The 20,995-nt window shown below is 39.1% G+C and overlaps 1 protein-coding gene across 5 annotated transcripts in view; it reads right to left on the reverse strand.

Annotated features, from left to right (window-relative positions):
• Positions 1-20,995, reverse strand: part of MTERF1 (mitochondrial transcription termination factor 1) — a 154,054-nt gene that overhangs the window by 12,548 nt on the left and 120,511 nt on the right. For all 5 annotated transcript variants that reach the window (XR_002807401.2, XR_011438171.1, XR_002807403.2 and 2 more), the window contains one exon: positions 2,074-2,116. The gene's annotated coding sequence lies outside the window, so the exon portion shown is untranslated. The remainder of the gene's footprint in view (positions 1-2,073; positions 2,117-20,995) is intronic.

The following is a 20,995-nucleotide window of genomic DNA, read 5'->3' on the forward strand; positions in this document are numbered from 1 at the left end:
CCAAGGCTCAGAGATATTAAATAACTTGCCCAAAGACACACTGCTAGCAAATGATGCTAAACTAAGGGTAATTGGTTAAAGTACTATTCAGCAGTAACTTGATTTCTCTGAAGTTTTCACAGTGACAAAGTCATTTAGACATCTATAAATGTTTTCTTATCACATGTATTTATTTCTGTAAGACATAGAAAATAAGATATCAGTGGCTTCCTCACTCCAAGGGGCTTAGAAATTTGTCATGGATAAGTTTCCCAATTCTTGCTCACTTGATATTTATATGTGCATAAACTTCATTCATTCAATGAAAATTATTGAGCACCTACAATGGACCAGGCAGTACATGACTATCTTAAATTTGGTTGTAGAAAGAAATGAAAGAATTTATCCCTATCAACCAGAATGTTTCATCTGTAAATGGAGTTTGCTCTGTCCCTGTAAGTCAATGGAAACAAATGGGGTTGCATTAATCAGCTAACCCAGATTTCATGGCTTCCCTCCTCAACTCACCAGGACACATCTATCAATCAAGCACTGCCCAATTAACTCTTGTAAATCCCTGGGGGCACCTTACCTGTGCTAAGGAACAAGCCTTGCCAGATACCATGTGGCTTCTAATTCTTGCTGCCCCTTTCCAGTCCTCCCTATGGACACTGTTGGAACTGGACAAGAAGCCCTCTCTCTTGACCGTATTACATTCTGTTAAAGGGGTCCCTAGGTAATCTTGCTTGTACCTCCAGTGTCCAACAGAGTTTTAGCAAAACAATCTTTTTATTTTCATTTATAGCTTTCACCTCAACTCTCTGAAGGACTGAGACATGATCTAAAAGGAGGCCAGGACTAGAGATAAATTTGAGTCATAGACACCACACCATTCTCAGAATGGCCCCTCTCCTCTGATGACTTAAGGCTTGTTATTGAATCAAGCTATCACCCCTGGCTTTCTTATCCCTTGTAATAATTATCTCCCAGGATGCTCTTCAGACCTTTTAAAAAACGACTCTGACAGGCCCTGCCCACCAGTAATTTTAACATGCTCAGGACATGGCTGAACTTCAATGGTAGCCACTGTGTAGGCTCATGGCCATGTTCAAACACACTCCCTCCCCTCTACACACACACACACACATCCCCTACTGGAACATAAGTACCTTGAGGTGGGAGTGGAGGTAGGGATGCTAAAGGGATAAAAATTATCCCTGCTTTCTGACATGGCTTATTTGGGAGATTTGGGGGACTGGCAAGATAGAGTGTGCTTTCAAGTACACTCCTAGTAGGCCACCAGGAGACAATGATCAGGGTCAACCCAAGAACAGCTGCTGTAGAACTGCAAGAATAAATTAAGTTCTGGTAGAGTGGCCCTAAAATGGGAATTTGGAGGACAAGCAGGAATTAGCCACAAAAAGCCCAAAGCACTAAAGATCTGTTTTTATGGTACCTAACAGAGTGAGTTATACTTTAGAGAACATAAATTCAGCTTTCTCAAATCTGAAAACTACAGACTTGTGCAGTATACAGTTTGGTTGCCTATATCATTGACGGACAGTTCCCTTCACGAGCCAATGGGTTCCTACCTCAAGAATCTGTGCCTCTTTGCCTGCGGACTTCCCCTGCCTGCAGGAGCATGCTCTGCCCACTCTCAGCATAAGCCAAAAGTGGCGGGGAGTTCATTCCTCCAGGACGAACCCTGCACCATGAGTGGCAGAGGATGGTGGATAAATGCCCAAGCTTCCTTGCCCTTTGCTGAGACTACATAGTCTCTTAGAGGGTCCCTGGCAAGATTGAGTCCCAGGTGCCCACAAGGTAACCACTCCTGAAAGCTTTCTCTACTCATCTTCCTCCCATCTTTGTTTCATATCTTACTCCCTCAAGGTGCTTCCTGGGACCACTTCAAAAATAAACTACCTGCCCCCAAATCCTTGTTTCAGGATCTGATTTAGAGAAAACCCAAACTAAAACACCTTCTTTCAGATAAGAATTCTCTCAAATACAAATTAACCCACTATATTTAAGCACAAGAAAGCAAAGAATTTTGAAGGGGAAAAAAACCTAATTTCAGAGGCTTAAGGACCTTACCTTTACCCAGCTTCGTCACTTGAGAAGGAACTTGAGTCCACAGCTAAAGAAAAGAAAAACATTTCTGGTCAGGATCCCTTTGCACAGAACCGAACTTGAGTTTGTCAGGGAAGGTAAAGGGAGAGAAGGAGGACTCTCTCTCTTTGCTTCTCAGTTTTATCCTCTCTCTCAGGGAGGCGTGATCTAGAATGCCTCAAGTGAGGCAGAAGAAGAGGGACTGGAAAATCTATCCCTGAGAGGCTCCTAGTCACTCTGGACAGGTAGCACACAGGATCTGTGTTAGTGTGCACAGACCGCCATAACGCAATACCACAGACGGCACAGCTGAGACAACAGAAGTGTATTTCCTCACAGTCCTTGAGGCTAGAAGTTCAAGATCAAGGTGCCATCAGGTTTGGTTTCTGCAGCCTCTCTCTTTGGCTTGCAGATGACCACCTTCTTGCTGTGTGCTCACATGTTCTTTCCTCGGTGTGTGGTATCTCTTTGTGTGTCCAAATTTCCTCTTCTTATAAGACACCAGTCAGATTGGATTAGGGCCTGCCCTAATGGCCTCATTTTAACTTAATCACCTCTTTAAAGGATCTGTCACCAAATACAGTCACATTCAGAGGTACTGGGAGGGGGAACAGGAGTAAGGACTTCAACACAGGAATTTTGAGGGGACACAGTTCAGCCCATAACAGGGCTCCAGATCTGGGGTTGCACTTTTCTCAGATTACATCCTATAGAAAATCGTTGCACAGAAAATCTTTCCAAACCTTCTAAATTGTCTGTTAAACACATTTGTTTTACCAGATGGCAGATATGATTCAATTAAATCCCTAAAGAATCAAATATTTATTAAGTACCCAGAGTATGGCCTTTCTTGAGTTAGGTGTCACAGGTCCTATGAAAGATACACGTGACACAATCCCTACAGTCAGGTAAGGAGACAGGTCATCTGTGAGGGAAAAGACTAGGCAACAAAAAAATAGAAAAAAACTGAATAAAGACTAGTGCTAAATTTTATGGTCCAGATTTCATGAAAAAGCTGGAGAAGTCAGCTAAAAACTCTGGAGGAAGTGAGCCTTGGAAGACCAGAACAATTCAGAATAATAGTAGGCAGGAAGGAAAATGACCCCGACACACTTGGGGAACATTGAGGAGACCAGCCTGACTAGCCTGCAAGATTGATGTGGGCAGATGAAGGTTAGTTAGGAGCCAGAGTCTAGGGGGCCTTAAATGTAGGTACAGGAGCAAGTCAACTAAAAATGAGGCAGGTGAACTTGAGAATGATTAAGAGTAAAAAAAAGTTTGTAAAATATAAAATTTCATGATGCCAAATATTGCCTGGGAACTGGATCTTGGAGTCATCACATAATCATTCCATGAAAGCATCACGCAATGCTACTGCAAGCAAAAGACTCACAAAATAATAGGCATCTTTGAGAAGAGCATTACAAGCAAATCTGAGCATTACCAAAACAAAAATTTTAATTTTAAAAGTTGAACTATAGCAATTTTGAATCCACTGGATGTAGTAACCATACCTTCCAAAAACCATTATTCAACATTGAGTGTCTGTGGGACAAGCATCACTCAGCTGGGAATCTGGGGAAATGGAGGAAATAAAGGGAAATGTGTTACAAAAGTTAAAGATGAATAGTTTGTAATCCCTGGCTTCAAAGAACTCAAAGTCTGTGGAGGAAAAAAATAATAATAAATAATTAAAATAAGCAAAATGTACTAAGTGGTGTCACTGAGTGTGATTGCCATGGAGGAGGAAGAATTTCAATAAATATTTGTTGAATAAATGAATAAACTAATCCTTTCAATGGAAGGTATATTTTTAGTGAATTTTTAAAGATGAGCAGGTCTTCCCCAGAAGAAGGGATGAAGGGCCATTCCAGGCAGAGGGAATACCATAACTAGAAAAGATATAGAGTATACGCTTAGTCTAGAAATCACTATTTCTCGAATTGGGCTGCACGTTGGAATTACCTAAGAAATTTTCTTTTTAAGTGACACCTGAGTCACACCCCCAGAAACCTTGAATTGGTATGGGGTAAGACCTAGGTACTTGAATTTTTTAAACTGCCCAAGTGATTCTAATATGCAGCAAAGTTTAGGAACCACTACTAGACCATCCTGCAAACTTTGTTAATTCTGCCTTGTTGCCTTTTGACCCAACAACACTCACTAAATCTTTCGGTCACAAAGATAGAGCATGACGTTTCAACAAATTCACTGGAGCTCTTTTTGTCCTGTGTGTTGTCTATCCCCGCCTTAATAGAAATTAGATGAGCCTAAATTAGCCCCATGATGATGAGAAGCAGCCATAGAAATTGAACAAAAGGAATGATTGGGTCTTCTCAGTCCAGTCCCACAAACTTCTGCATGCCCAAGCTCTGCCAGAGGTCCCCACAGTGGAATAAAGGCACAGGTTCCACCTTCCTTCTCTAACTTCTAGTACATGTCCTCAGCTCCCATATTTTTGAGGCTTTTATTATAACAAGGTATTATAAATTGTGTGGAGGGAGATCCTCCCTATTTGCCATGGAGTTTACAAATGTTTCCCCTGGGGACTGGAGTAAAGCTAATGCGACATGCAGCTTCAGAACAGGAAGAACTAGGCTGCTGTTGGATAGCACAGAAATTATTAGCTGCATTGTTTACATGTAAATCAGAATACTGCTCTCGACACCACTTCTCCTTTGTGCCTGTATGCACAGGTTAAAGAGGGAGGATGGTTTATGCCTGGTAGGACCTATTATGGCAGGAAACACTCAGGAAAAAGATTTCTTCCTAAGGGAGACCTAAACAAGTTTCCTTCTGTTTATAACACTTAGCATTTATTCCTTCTTTAGGACATAGTCTTTTTGTGTGCGCATCACTATGGCATTGCAACAAAAAACAGGGGAACGGGAGTACGATTCCATGTGACATTCAAAAACCTAACCTTTATCAGCTGCCTCTGAAGGTCATTCTTTCCAAGACTGGGAGTTAGCTGTGCAAGGCCAGGAGCCCCAGCACACTGTTTGAGCATGCAGCAAAATCAGGGGCTGAGACTGCTTTTCCAGCATGCTCATTACAGTTTCTTCCCTTCATTTGTTCTTTCCATTATTGATACGTACTCTGTAACCTGCATTTTGCTAGGACATTGTAGAGCAATGTTTCCAGATATGTCTGATGATAAAATCTCCCTGAACTCTTGTTAAAATACAGGTTCCTGAGCCAGCCTTGATGTTCTGGCAGTTAAAGTTCAGCGCTCTTACTGCTTTGGCAGCCCGGGTTCATTTCCCGGTTGCAGAACCACACCACCCATTTGTCAGTTGCCATGCTGTGGTGGCGCCTCACATAGAAGGACTTACAACTAGGATATACAACCATACACTGGGGCTTTGGGGAGAAAAAAAATTAAAAAGGGGGAAGATTGGCAACAGATGTTAGCTCAGAGCAAATCCTTCCCTGCAAAAAAAAAAAAAAAAAAAAAAAATACAGGTTCCCAGGTCTCACTACAGTCTCCCTGAATTCGAATCTTTAGGTGGAAGGTCATGGGAATCTGTATTTTTAACAAGCACCTAGGTGACTCTTGTCTTATGAATAGTTTGGAATGGTTGGTCCCTGCACTTGGTGCAGAACTTAGGCCTCATTATTCTGTGAATCTAGTTCATGCCGGTTCCTTCTAGTTGGATTTCTAAATGAAATGATGTTTTCCCTATCAGCAATTTACAGATCTGCATGTTCCACGAAATGCCAAGCTCACTCACAATTCCTTAAAAACTCAGTAACATTGCATATTTAGCCACTTAAGTCATAATCTTTCTTTCTTACACTATTTCCTTTTTTCCCTAACCAAATGTTTCAATGCTGACAGACAGGCCAACCATCTCATTAAATGTATCATTACAGGTTTTTCCAACGTAACCTTGTTTTTTAACAAAATACAACTTTTAACAGCAATTACATGGGTGAGGTGAGCTGGAGTTCTGTGGAGTGAGATGGAGTCCTGAAAGGGTTCTGAAGTTCTTAAAAGACTGAAAACCTTTGTTCTTTATACTAATTGGCTGTAATTTCAAGGCAGCCCTAGTGGAACTCCTGGTTTGAAGACCCACAGCCCATCTGGTTAAGCTTGATGCATCTTCTTCCAGTCATGGCAAATTTCAAATGCAAACAATTTGTGTTAATTGTCTTGGATGGCAACAAATTATGACTTTCCTCAGCAAGTTGCTGCCTCCTAAAGGCTGCCTGCTGTGAGCAATGATCAAGTGCTAGCATCACCCAGGTGGGAAGGTGACCAAGAGAATGTGCTACGAAAGATTAGAATGCATCTCCTGTGTCTGTTTTCCTCTCATAAACTGTGGTCTCAGCAGCTGCAAGCATTGTCATTTGTTGTCTTTTTTTCCCCAAAGGCCATTTTGTCTTATCGGATGTTGAAACTCTTCCACACAGCTTTGATCACCAAAGGACAGGAATGAGAAATCAGTTGGAAATTTTTTTATGTCTCTTCCTATGCTTGACATTTCCACACTGACAAAGTACAGCTAAATATTGACTTTTTGGTTAAGTTAGGATTAGGTGTCTGGTCCATGAGCATTGATTGTATACCATTATCTTTTCTTCTCCTTTAGGGCACTAGATTCTCTTACAAAGATAAAAAAGACAAAAGGGAAATAATTGTTATCTGAAGTGTTGTCATTAATTACCTGAAGGTTTTTTCTGAGCTGTGATAAAAATTGCTATTGACTTTTGAGATATGGGGGCATTTTTGTTGAAGATGGTGGTGGTGAACATTGGGACATATTAAAAATCAGATTTTTACACTTGTAGGTTATTCACATATGTTTAAATTCTTCCATTGAGGAAAATGCCACCCTATTATCAATATAAGTGCACAAAGCAGATAACTGGCTGACTTTAATTATTTACCAGCTGAATGTATATCACTGCCATACTAAAATCAATATGTGAAGATCTCCATGCTCAATTTAGCCAACACAGATCCAATTGTTGGATTAAGCTTCCTTTTACTATTCTGCTTGGAATAGAACAGTTGAGAGAATCAAAAACACAGATGATTTTTGCCTCATTAAACCCTTCATGTGTTTCTGCACTGTCTCCCAAAGGAGACTGTAAATTCCTTAAAAGAAGGACAATCCCTGATTGATTTCCCAAGAGGCAACATTCCCAGTCCTCTGAAAGTATTTCCTTGTTACTCCACCAACTTTAATAAAATCCTGTTCAGAATGCTCTCCAAGTCAAATGCTCAGCCAAATCAACAGATAGCATCGGGCCATAGAAAGTCAAGGCATGGTCTCTGTCCTCAAGGAGTTTACAATTCATTCATAGAAAAAAGGTAATACAGAATTGTTTACTAAAATAACGGTAGCAAAGGAAAAATCACTGAGTTCAGGAAAGAACCTTCACTGTGGGCTAGAATGGTGATTGCAGCCTTTATAGGTAGATTAGCCCCGGGCCCTGGATGAATTTAGCTAGATTAAGGACAAAGGCATTCCAAGTTTTCTGTAAGACAGGACATTCTTATTGCAGTGTTTTGCCCACCTCACGCCCCAAGACTAAATATTTTCTGTAAAGAATATTTGGTTTTAGGACCCAACTAAATGGCTTGATTGCTGTTTTTAAGCAAAGAAAACTAGACATTATTATTTTTGTTACTGCTTTGGTAAGGCAGCTGAAATCTCAAATATATATAAATACATATATGAACCACATGATATTGCTTATATTCATTTTTGACTTAGCTGCAATTTCACATGATTCGATCATATACATACACATGTGTGTGAGCACACACATACATACATGTGTATGTTCAGTGTAAAACTTCTCAACTTTATTTAAGCAAAATTACATAACTGTGCTAATTTTTAGTTGTATTAACATTAAGCAGGCAAGTAATAAATTCTCAATAAAGCCATTTCTATCAACAATATTAATATGTATTACTATAAAGTCTGTTCTCAGTACCTATGTAATGACCCTGACTTGCCAAAAAGAATATTTGATGATTCAAGTTATGAATAATGAAACAAAGACTTTGATTCATATTTGGATGGGCAGTTGCATTAGCCCTTCACCCCTAAAAATCCACACCTAAATCTACCAGTAATCAGGAATGAAAGAAATTGGAGGTCTTGAGTCATCTCTCCACTGAACATCACCCACATGACAAAAGCACAAACAGATATGAGAGTTTCAGCTAATGAACCTAAAATAAAATAAAATAAAATAAAATAAAATAAAATAAAATAAAAAAGACTACCGTTGCATCTGGACTCAGAGAGAAGTACAAGGAAGTCTAGCAATGAAGTGAGCATCAAATGAAGGATAGCACAGCAAACTTTGCCTGATCTTCTCCATAACAAAGAGCAGCCCATTGGGACGTTCACACAATGCATAATTCCAAACTAGGAAAACCAAGGAAACAGACTCCAAAGAATTCTAATACATGTGGCTCAGCCATCTGGGAAACTATTTGCCCTAAAAAAATCAGTCTATTCCAGAAACCATGTTCGTGCTCATGATCCACCTTGGGCTCTAAATCTGTTTAGATCAGAGTTTCTCAAACTGGGATAGGCTGATCCATGTCGGGAGATTTGCATATTCTCAATTGCAATATATTATTGAGAATTTTTCTAATTTGACTGATAATCTAAAGTAAGTATATTTTCAATTGTCTGAGTGAACATCTGATAACCAAATGCTGCCTCACAGACCGATCGTCTTTGTGTTTGCAATCAGATTGGTGCCAAGTAGTCCCACTTTAAGTGTCTCTAGCTAATTAGCAAGGAACAGAAGTAGACTTCAGAGGTAAATGAGGCTTTTGCACCAAGTGTGGGCCAGATGACTTCACAGTGTACTGGAGGAACAAAGGTGTTTCAGTGCTTTAGAAAGAAGAGTGGTGAGAGAATTGCATCATCTTGTGGCACCCAATGGGAAAGGCAGATCAAACCCAAAAGAACCTGAGCCACAGTTGCTAACACGGTGTGTCACATTAAATTACTTGTGCTAATTCTTAAAGTTTATTGGTTTTGCAGAGGAGAGGGTTGTATGTAACTTGTACATTTTTTTGATAAGAACTACAAGCTATGTAGTTTATGCCTAGTTTTAGTTTGTAGATATTTAAGGAGCATTAGAATTTAAAGAGTTTAAATCGGGCCAGCCCAGTGGTGCAGCGGTTAAGTTCGCACGTTCTGCTTCTCGGCGGTCTGGGTTCGCCAGTTCAGATCCCAGGTGTGGACATGGCACCGCTTGGCAAAAGCCATGCTGTGCTAGGCATCCCATGTATAAAGAAGAGGAAGATGGGCACGGATGTTAGCTCAGGGCCAGTCTTCCTCAGCAAAAAGAGGAGGGTTGGCAGTAGTTAGCTCAGGGCTTATCTTCCTCAAAAAAAAAAAAGGATTTAAATCGACAATGGACAATACAGGAATTTTTAAAGGGTGCATAAAATATGAACAGTTTTAAGCATATGAAAAAATGCTCCTCATCACTCGTGAGATATGAAAATTAAAACCATAATGAGATACCCTTCACCATCTTATATAAAATTGTAAACCTCTTCACAAACATACTTCCTATCACCTATTTCTCCAGAGCACTTGTCACTGTCTAACATACTTGTATTTCATTTACTTATTATGTTTATTGTCTATCTTTTCCCGCACTGCACCTCCAGAATGTAAGCTCCAAGAAAACAGGAATTTTGACCGTCTTACTCATTGCAGCATCTTCAGTTGCCTAGAATGGTATGTGACACGTAATAGGCGCTGGCTTATTTGCTGAATTAATTAATTAATGAAGACCTATGATCCAGCATTCCTCTTCTAAGCATGTCCCCTAGAGAAATTCTCTCACTTGTGTAGACAGAAACATGAGCACGCAGTATTGTTTGCCATAGAAAGAAAACTGGAAAAATCCTAAATGTCCTCAGTAAAAGAACGAAATACATTGAAGTGTGATCCTACAAGGGAATTTAGCAATTAACATGCATTAAATTGATTTGCATGGATAAAAATCAAAACCTTTGCTGGAAGAAAAAACAAATTGCAGACAGATAACATGCAGTAATGTATAAACACCCAGAGAGGAAAGTTCACTTCAGAGTAAGGATAATCTCAAGACAGGGAGGAGATGGAAGGAATACGAAGGCTAAAAGCAGGGCTTTGATTGTATCTGTAACTTTTATTACTTTAAGATTTTTTTACTAAGAAAATATGACAAATATTGATATTTGTTCCATTTAGGTAACAGGTACAGAGGTGCATGTTATATTTTTCTCTGTATTTTTCTAATGTTTAAAATGGTTCATAATTTTTAAAAAGCATTTTAATACAAGTAAAAATAACTCAGTTTCTTTTCCTGCATTAATAAGTACTTAAACTCCCCTCTATGATAACAATGATGAGGATGATGGCTCTTTTCCCTCCTCTTCTCCTCTTTTTCTTCTGTAAGTTCTATTATTATTAACAGGTACTATTTTGTTTCTCTTTATATCATGCTTCTTTCCAAAAATCATTTGATACGGCCAACAACAAAAGATATGAATAACAATCTAACAAGGTTAAAATAAAGTGGTATGTAAATAGGCTAGCTATTAAAGTAAACATTAATGGCACAATTGAGCTTCAAATTTTGCTCCAAACTTCTTTGAAGCTGGAACGACAAACAAGCACACCAAGCAATTACATAGATCTCATTTTTAAAAAGGGTACTTTGGGGGGCCAGCCCCAGTGGCCTAGTGGTCGAGTTAGGCATGCTCTGCTTCAGCAGCCAGGGTTCAATTCCTGGGCACAGACCTACACTGCTCTGTTAGCGGCCATGCTGTGCTGGGGGCCAACATACTAAAAAACAGAGGAAGATTGGCACGGATGTTAGCTAGGGGCAAATCTTCCTCAGCAAAAAAAAAATGGGGGGGGAGAGTACCTTGGGGAAGACAGTTTTTTCTGGAATCAAATTCTCAAAGATATCTCTCATGTATGACTTTATATTGGGGACACTAACATGGACAATGGCCTCAAGAGCATTTTAACTAAAATCAAAAGTTGATTTCATATGCTTTTTCTTGCAACAACTTAAAAAAAAAAACAGCTGAGGACACAATGTATTAGTACACTTCAGGGAAGGGCATTCATTCTTTAGAAGCTAAAGGAACATATGCCTTTAGTCATCTAACTAAATCCAAAGATAAAATACCCAAGTGGGTAGGCAGGGAGCATGTCTCTTAGATAATTGTTCCTAAATATAATTTCCCTTAGACAAGCTATTGATAGATGGAAACCAAACATCCATCAATTAAAGATTATAGTCACAGACCTGGACCTGTAGCTAAGTTATTGAGCAAGAGTGGGAAGCTTTATTAAGTATCACTTGCCTCTTTTTAGAAATAACTTGAAAAAGAAAACATTTTTATAAAATAAAGAACTGATTCAACATAGGCTCCAACTGACAGAATTCTATTTTTTCTTTTAGATTTGTCTATTCTTTAAGTCTAAAAGGAATGTTATTCAGAGTCCTAAGTCTAGATTCGGCAGACCAAGGGTTATACATGCCAGGGGATGCTGTGGTTTATGGGTAGCATTTTTTATATCTTTTCTAATGCCTGTAGTGTAGAGATATATTGCAGGGATTTAGGTTTGGGTTAGTCCCAAGAAAAGACTGTAATTGAAGACCTGCTCATCCATTGACTATTTCTGCTACCACCAGCAAAATAAGGGAAGACAACTAATATCCAACAACATTGAACCTGAGGTAGAAAACCAACTAACGCTATTAAGAGCGTGTAGTAATAATCACTTTCATTTGCATCAATCTTTTATGCACGGTCTCATCTAATGCTCAAAACAACCTTGTGAGGTGGTTAATAGTAAAAAATTTCACAGTAATGACACTGAAACTTAGGGCAACTTGGTGAGTTGACCCAAACCACAGAGCTGGTCAATAGCACAGTCAAGACTTGAACTGACGCGTCCTAGCTGCAAACCCAGCCGCCTCGCTGCAGTTCCGGGAAAGCCATGCGCTCTTCGGTAAGAGAAGCGAGGTGCAGGACTACTTCTCCTTCTTCTCCAAGGGCAAGGCTTTGTGCTCTCCATTCTATCTGTCACATGACTGGGAGGGTCATGCATGGACACCTCTCTATAGATCTTTCCTATACGAACTCTCACTGACAGAACAGTAATAAAGCTTCCCTCAGAATCACATTCTCTCTTAAGGATGGAAACCAACTACAAAGAGGCAGTTTCTGTTGGGAAGATTTTTTAAGATTAATTGATGAATCAAAATTGCCATTAATAAAATCAGAAACATGAGCAGATGCACGTCTAAAAGCTGATAGGCAATCACATCCTGAGTGATATGTGAAAGAGATGGTCTCCTTCCAGAAATGAGATTCACAGTTTTTAATGAGTTCACAAGCAGATTCATAAGAATCGTTTTCAAACAAAAGTTGCTGTTTCCTTTTGAATTTGTTTCTCCTACATTTGGAGCTCAGTGCTATAGAATAAAATTAATTTCTTCAAATATGGAATTTACCTTCATGCTTATTTAATAATTAAGGGTATTCTAAAAATCATAGGACTTTCTGGACCTGAGTCGATCCTATTTTCAATTTCCCTAATCTAAAGCTACTTTTGGCAGGAGGAAGCAGCCAGAGGAACGGCTGCCCTCAATAAAACAATGTGGGAAGGCCCCAGGACTCACTGCACAATGTAAGCAAGACAGTCTTTTCCACAAGTGCCAGGATCACTTACCTTCAAATACCAGATCAATGCAGCTAGGGGACTGAGGAAGTCTGGAGACGAGAAATATATTAAGTAGCTTGCCTAATTTTAAACCAGTGTTGACCTCTATTTATCCGAATGCATAAGGCATACTATTTTGTGGCCCCAAAAATTTCACTTTGCTTTCCTTTGCTCACTCAAACTGACTAACATGTATCATACCTGATACAGACCAGATTTTAATAGTATCTAAACCTCTCCTGGGTAAACAAGCATCTGTTTTAAATCAGTCATCATAAATATGACTCCTGAAGGTAACGTTGCTCTAAAAAGGAATGCCCTGGTATTAGCAAAGTATATGTTCCCATAGAGATTAAAGCATCTACCCAAGCTCAAACAGTTATATGGAGTCCTCCTTTACAAAAAAGGAGATTGAATCACCAAAATAAGAGTCAGGTACCACAGGGTACACTTATCCAGAAGTGTCTGTGCTTGATGAGGATGACAAGGCTGGTGGGGTGTGAAAACCTCAGGCACAACAGGAGGAAGAGATCTCTGCTGGAAGAGCACAATTCTCTGTCCACATCTCACAGCCTGAGGCTGGTATCAGGAGGATTTATAAAAGAAACACCATCTTTCTCAGCAATGATTTCTATTTTCCAGAACCACTGCTAAGATCAATGAAACAACTTGCCTGAACAACCATAAGAGACATCTAATTTAGTGCTAACAATGTTGCTTAGTGACAACCATAAGTCTGTTATTTGCCAAAGTTAAAATGTGAGAGAGAGCATCATTTTAATTAATGCATTGTTTTTATCTTGGGCCCGCTAAAACTCCTTTAGTGTAGCATGTCATACTTAGTGTGGTCAAGTTGATTCCAACTCCTAGTGACCCTGTGTACAGCAAAGCACAACCCTGCCTGGTCTTTTTGCGCCATCCTCTCACCTCCCAGCATTATAATAGACAATGTTCTGCTGCTATTCATAGGGTTCACGGCCAATTTTTCTGGAAGTGGATGACCAGATCTTTTCTCCTAGTCTGTCTTAGTCTGGAAGCTCTGCTGAGACCTGTCCACCATGGGTGACCCTGCTGGTATTTGAAATACTTGTGGCATAGCTTTCAGCATCACAGCAACATGCAGCTGCCACAATATGACAAAGGACAGATGGGTGATATGACTCCTTGACTGGGAAATGAACCTGAGCCATGGCAGTGAGAGCACTGAATCATAACCACTAGACCACCAGTGCTGGCTAGTAGCATTAGGTAGGGTAAACTCAAGGAGCTGGGGAGAGGAATCAAAGAATCACAGTAAGTGTTCAAGGAAAATGATTGCATGTTATTATCCCACCGCACCACTAAGAAGGGGATCCTACGGCATCACAAATTCACCCATGTGGAGGAACTTGCCTAATTCTTACTGGAGTTTACCACTTTTCTCCCTAGGTCAAGCAACTTGGAGTAGTTGCAGCACAGATTCAGGGTCTTAGAGTAAAAATAAAACAGCAGATGACACTGAGTACAACTTCCCACTCAAGACAGCAACCCTAGAGCCTGCCCCAGTGGCCTAGTGGTTAAGTTTGGTGTGCTCCACTTTGGCAGCCCAGATTCGGTTCCTGGGTGAGGACCTATACTACTCATCTATCAGTGGCCATGCTGTGATGGCAGCTCACATACAAAATCGAGGAAGATTGGCACAGATGATAGTTCATGGCAAGTCTTACTCAGCGAAAAAAAGAGAGAGAGAGCAACCCTAACAGATTCAGTCATTCATTCAACAAATATTTTGAGTACCTACTATGTACAGCCACTATATCAGACTCTATCAATGCCTTCTGAACAAAATAGGCAAGGACCCTAACCTCATGAAGATAACAGTCTAATGAGTGAGACAAGCACAAGTAAACACATGAATAATTACAGATTTTGATAGTCTGTGAGGTCTATGAAGGAAGTCTTCCTTCCTATGAGGGAAGATAGTCTATGAAGGAAATCAACAGATGCTGGGATAGAGAATAACACAGGGCAGAGGAAATCCAACTACAGATAGGGTGGTCAGGTAAGTCCTCTCTGGAAAGGTGACATTTCCTGATTCCTGAAAAAAGAAGAAATTTGCCATGCAAGTTGCTGAGGAAAACAGCCAGTGCAAAGACTCTGCGAGGGTAAGTATCTGGAGCATTGTGTGGAAAGCGAAGGAGGTAAGGCTAAAGATGTGGGTGGAGGTCAGATAATGCATCCCTGTTGACCGTGATAAGAAGTTTAGATTTTGCCTTAAATGCAAGAGGAAGGCTTTCAGCACAGGAGGAGCGACAGGATGTGATTTATACTGAAAAGGGTGCTCCACCATATTTAGCTCCTCTATTGGCTTTACGTATTATTCTGGTTGCCCTGGAGATTGCAATACCTCTTCCCCTTCCTCTATCATAGCTCAGGGCTGAGATAGGGCAAGGCACTGCATGGTCTCAGATCTCTGGAGCATTTCAGGACTAGTGTTTATGTCTTCCAGAATATCACATGATGTTTTCACCAACATACAGCAATTAAATGTACAGCTTTTTTGTCTCTGGGTCTCATTGGTCCAGGCAACACCATTAACTGTAGATTTCGATAAGTTTTTAAGAAAATCCTTTCTGTCTTCTTCATGCAAGATATTGTAGACACTTAATTAACCAGGTCCTCTTGCTTATATTGTAGCTACTGTGTGACATTTTCTAACACAGATACAATGTTTCCATCATGATTCACTACAAACAGGAAACCATCCAATACCTGAAGTAAAAGCAGTCCTAAGGAGTCTTCATCGTTAACTCCCTGTCCTATAGAAGATACATCAGCCTTCTGGACATAATCTTCAGAATTCTTGAATTATTATGAGTTAAATTCATATTTTTACTATTTTCTTAATAACACACCAACATTAGAATAGTTTAACTCCTTTCCTTTTTCCTGCCCTTTGTGCTACTCTTGCCATATATTTTACTTTTACATGTTATAAAACCCAAGAAACATATTTATTATCATTACTTTAAATGGTCAGTATTCTTTTTTTTTTTTTTCTGAGCAAGATTAGCCCTGAGCTAACCACTACGAATCCTCCTCGTTTTGCTGAGGAAGACTGGCCCTGAGCTTACATCCATGCCCATCTTCCTCTACTTTATACGTGGGATGTCTACCACAGCATGGCTTTTGCCAAGCGGTGCCATGTCCACACTCAGGATCAGAACCAGTGAACCCCAGGCCGCCAAAGCAGAATGGTACACACTTAACTGCTGCACCACTGGGCCAACCCCTGGTCAGTATTCTTTATATTTACTTATTCTGGTGATCTTCATTCCTTCCTATAATTTTGTGTTTCATCATGGATCATTTTCCTTCTTGTGTTTTTTATTGTGCAGATACAAATTACGAATTCTCTGAGTTTGTTTTTCTTTTTGGAAGTCTTTGTTTCACTATCAGTCTCCAGTATAGGAAAATTACATTGATACTATGGGTGTGGGTCAGACTTTAGACAATCATGAGTGCTAGGCTAAAGGGTAAACACTTTATTGAACAGGTAATGAAGAACCACTAAATGAATCATACAATGAGCTTTGTGGCAGTGTGCCAGATCATTTAGAGGGAAGAGAAATTAGAAATGGAGAGACTAATTGGAAGGCTACTGAAAGATATAGTAAAGACCCAAACCTTGAGGGGTCACAACAGGAACAGATAGAAGAGAACAATTTAAAGAGATATTGATAAGGAAGAATAGATGTGATTTAAGAAATATTTGGATATGGACAAGCAAGAGAAAATGGCCGGTAAAAAATGGCTTCCAGACTTCAAGGTCAGTAACTAATTTAACTGTGCTATTATTGACACAAGTGGGAAGTTGAGAGGAGAAGCTGAGGTTGGCAAGGAGGAGAAAATATTGCATACTCTATTTAAGGAGCTTGGGTATTTAGTGGAAATGCCCAGAAGACAACTGGAAGTTTCAGAGAGATTAGAGATAAAAATACAGGTCTGAGAGACATTCACTAGAGGTACTAATTGAAAATGTAGCTAAAAAGGAATATAAGAATGGAAGGTAATGGAAAAGAGTATCTAAAGAGGTTGTACTCCCGTCTTTTCATTCCACTTGCCTCTCCACCCCACCAATTCTTCTTCCACAGACTTTGCCCAAAGCACTAGCTAATAGTCCCTACCTGCCATGCCAGACAGGAGCAGGCTTGGGAAGGGATAATTGCAAAAGCAACAATTAAGTCTGTGACTTCATGAACAAAGAGAAGAAGATAAGGAATAGAAGGGTAACCCAAGAATTAGGAGAGGAAAGAGTATATTCTATCTCCCCAGGGCCACCCAACTGAGGTGATACCTAGGTTAAAATATATATGTAATGCAACACTCATAATGTGAGCTAAGTCAGAGATTGTCCATACATTTCAAACAATTTTGTCTAAGAGAAATCTAGCCATACACAAGTTTTAGACGTGAAAGTTTTTTTCTTACTAATACTTTTTTATCTTTTTGAAGTCTTATACAATCAATATATATTACGTTTTCAATTAGAAAAATCTACACCTTTTTTTGCTGACTTCCCTTCCCACTCTGAACTACCCTTCAAAAAAAAATGTTACAATATTAGATAGAATGCTCTGGTGTATGTCATTGTCTAAAACCAGGGTGCCAGCGGGGAATTCAGCAATGAAAATAACAGTTCAGCTTAACACAATCCAGAAACAGAATGATCAAGAAAGTGGATAAAATATTTCAGGGCTAGGGAGAATCTGAGTGTTGTTGAGCAATACTATAATATTTTAGTTAATTATCTTAACTTTTCTTATCTCTGAAGAATAGCTTCATGTATAATGTTAATATCATTGCACAAGAAAGAATCTCGAGAGATCATCTGCTTTTAAGCAACTGAACATCTAAGTCATCTAGGACCAAAAGTTATCTAAGCTCTTGAATTTCTTCACAATCTCCCTTGACAAGCCATTCCAATGTTCTGAGGTTATGATAGTGAATTTCATATCACATATTTGATTACAAAATAGATTCTACAGGAGTAGGGAGAGGAGAGATACTTCAAGCATGAAGTCTCATTTAAGTCTCAATGGTTGTCTTTCTGGGAAGGCAAAACCATGTCCAAATAGTATCATATACTCCTAAATTCTGAGGAAGCTTGATTAGAAGCATGGTAGAAATTTCTTATTACAAGATTCCACCTGGACAACACCTGGAGGTATACAAATTCCCAAAAAGAAGTAAAATGTAAAAATGAGAAGTGCTTTGGGGTATCCCATTATTGTTAATTATCCAGTTATTGGAGAGAAGGCCATTTATTTTTTGTTACTAAAGTGAAATTATTCTCCTATGAATAGATCTACCTCCAAAGGGTAAATACACACCATCAAGTGAAATACACAACCTGCTTATCTATCTCTTTCTGTTGTGGAACAAAATTATAAACCATAAGGATGTGCTTGATAACCAAATTCCCATTCCCATGAAGTAAAGCCAAACAACTAACCCTTACCATGTGAGTAGACATATCAGCCAGCACTTGAAAACTTAAGAATAGAATTTGCAAAAACCTGCATCCAAAAACCTCCAAAACATGGCACTGCATAATGGGTATGTTTGTTCTTCCTTGGGAACTCAAAGTTGAGCTCTGCTGCTGGCAAAGCATAACAGTGACCAGAATTAAATAATGAAGCCACATTTCAACGTCATTCATAACTTAAGGCTGAAAATTTTACCTCCGTTTGTAAGTTGCAATTAACTGGCGATATCATAATAGTTGAATAAGAGCTAAACCATTTGACTGTTACCCTTTCATTATTAAGTAAGGATTAAGATTACTTATAACACATCATTTTGTGTTCTCCAACAGTTCAAATGAAATCATCATTGCTTTTATGCAAGATATTAAATAGATGACTGGTCCTTGGAAAACTTTCTAAGTTTAGTTTGTAACTGACATGTGGTTCTCTGGAGATTTGCCCTCTGAAAATCCAATAATGAATCATGTCCATGCAAGCATTTGCTTTTTTATGGGCATTAATTAAATGTTTACCAATGCTAACAATTAATCCTTGTTTTCTCCTTTCTTAATATTGCTATTGATTGCAGACTGAGAATGTCACGGTTCCATAATGGCTTACAGAGTATACATTAATGCATCAAATTAAAGCAGTTATGATTTCAGTTACTTAGGTAACCATCTGCAAAATGGCAGAAAGTTCTTCAGTTGTTAGAAACGGTGGTTTATTTCCTATTTGTATTTTCATAGCAAGCATCTAGATCCTTCATATTTTGTACATTAGCAACTCAGAGGGTACAGAGTTGCTCTTCAAAGTGTCTCCACATATCATTTTCATTTCTCATGGTGTTCAAAGGGCCAGTTCTAAGGCTTCCTCTCCAAACTGTTGAGAGACTGACTTATTTTCAATCCAAGAATGCACAATGATAGAAGTTACATGGAACTGCCTTATCTAACATTCCTAATAATATATCACAAACTATCTAGCTAAGATTTATTGACTTGTCCCCCTGACAAGTCAACACAGCTCAAAGCCCAAGTCACCAAAACAGTACTAGGCATTCAATTCAGAGACGGACTCAACACTCTCAGGTGTAACATATGACCAGACCACTCTACAGTATTTAACACAGTCATGATTAACCTCATTTGCGGCTGCCAATCTAGAAAAGGCAGGCAGGAGCCTGTAAAGGATCTTAAGTGAACTCTCAGCCACACTCCCCATAAGTCTGTGCTTATTTAGATAGCTGTGCAGATGGACATATCACAAAATGTGCTCATGATATGAAAATGTGCCAAAAGGAATAAGCAAGTCCTAACTTTGGTTTAGAGTCAAAGGTAGGAATGTGGATATGATCCAGGCAAAGCAGTGCTGAACAGATTGAGTGGAGAGATATTTAATGACTCATCCAACCAGTGGGCTTTCAGGAGGGTTCTAAAGGCACCGGCCCCTAGCACACTTGAATAGGTTTTTTTTCCCCCAGCACTGAAGGTACTGAGACAAAAAGCATGGAGCAGGGAGTAGGCTACTAAGACAAGACGGCAATTGTGCTGTTATTTGGACACTACCTTATTCTGTTCCCCTGAGGTTAGAGAAATTGTTTCCTTGGACTACATAAACTCATCGATTTAAGTCACATCAAGGATAAGAAATTGTGTTCTTTTGGAGTCTAGAGAAGTTCCTTTTGACAAATCATGTCAGAACATCCAGGGCTTCAATTCTAAAATTGGGAAAAGTTCCTTTGTATGAAAATGCTTTTTAATAAATTACCTACCAATAAAAATGTTTGCATTTTTTTCTGAGCACCTTATTACCAGTGGAAATACCAAGGAATGACTTGAGAGCTTCCCCTTCCAATGTCTAAGAGCCTCTTCCAAGCCTCCCCAAATCAACATACAATCCTAAGTAAAATCACTGGGTTCATTGCTCAAATACTACAGGAAATTCCCCTGTTCCCCTTTTCTGACAGCCACCCCAAGCATGTCCTATATGGAAATTCTGGAACTATAATGTCCTATTTCTTTTCTTTCTTCATCTCCATCTTTCTCAAAATTTTATCATTCCAAATAGAAAACCATAACTAGTTTTCCTCAAAATCTCTGCTATAAAGAGGTAGGTATTAGTAGAGAAAGGAAAAGTTAGTTTAATTTGTTTAGTGGCCACACCCTTAAACCTCAATTAATATCTTCTTTCCTTCCTATTTTCTTCTTTGGATGTGATACAATACAATACCACGCAATACAAAGATATAATATAATACTTCCATTACTATTATAATATAATGCCACATAGTGACTCTGAGGTTGCAATTAGTAGACAGAGAACAAAAATATACTTACCAGGATGGGTCACATTCACCAGGAAGGACTAACCTTTGATCTTTGACAGTTGAGACTATAGTTACCATAGTGACATGCCACAATCTGGATACGCTTCATATGTTATCTCCTGTGGGTAGTGGTGCCCAGTTCTAGTCTCCCAGCAGAATAAAGCTCCTCTGTGCCCCTATAGCGTTTTATTTGTGCTATCAATATATGATTTTATATATTATATTAGTTAATTATTAATATGCCACGTGCCTAGATCACGAGCTATCTGAGGGCAAAATGCATAACATATTTATCATTATCTGATTACCTCTTCACACAAAGCTTAGCACACAAGTTATCAAAAATGAGT

This window comes from Equus caballus, chromosome 4 (genome assembly GCF_041296265.1).
Source record: "Equus caballus isolate H_3958 breed thoroughbred chromosome 4, TB-T2T, whole genome shotgun sequence".
Lineage (NCBI taxonomy): Eukaryota > Metazoa > Chordata > Mammalia > Perissodactyla > Equidae > Equus > Equus caballus.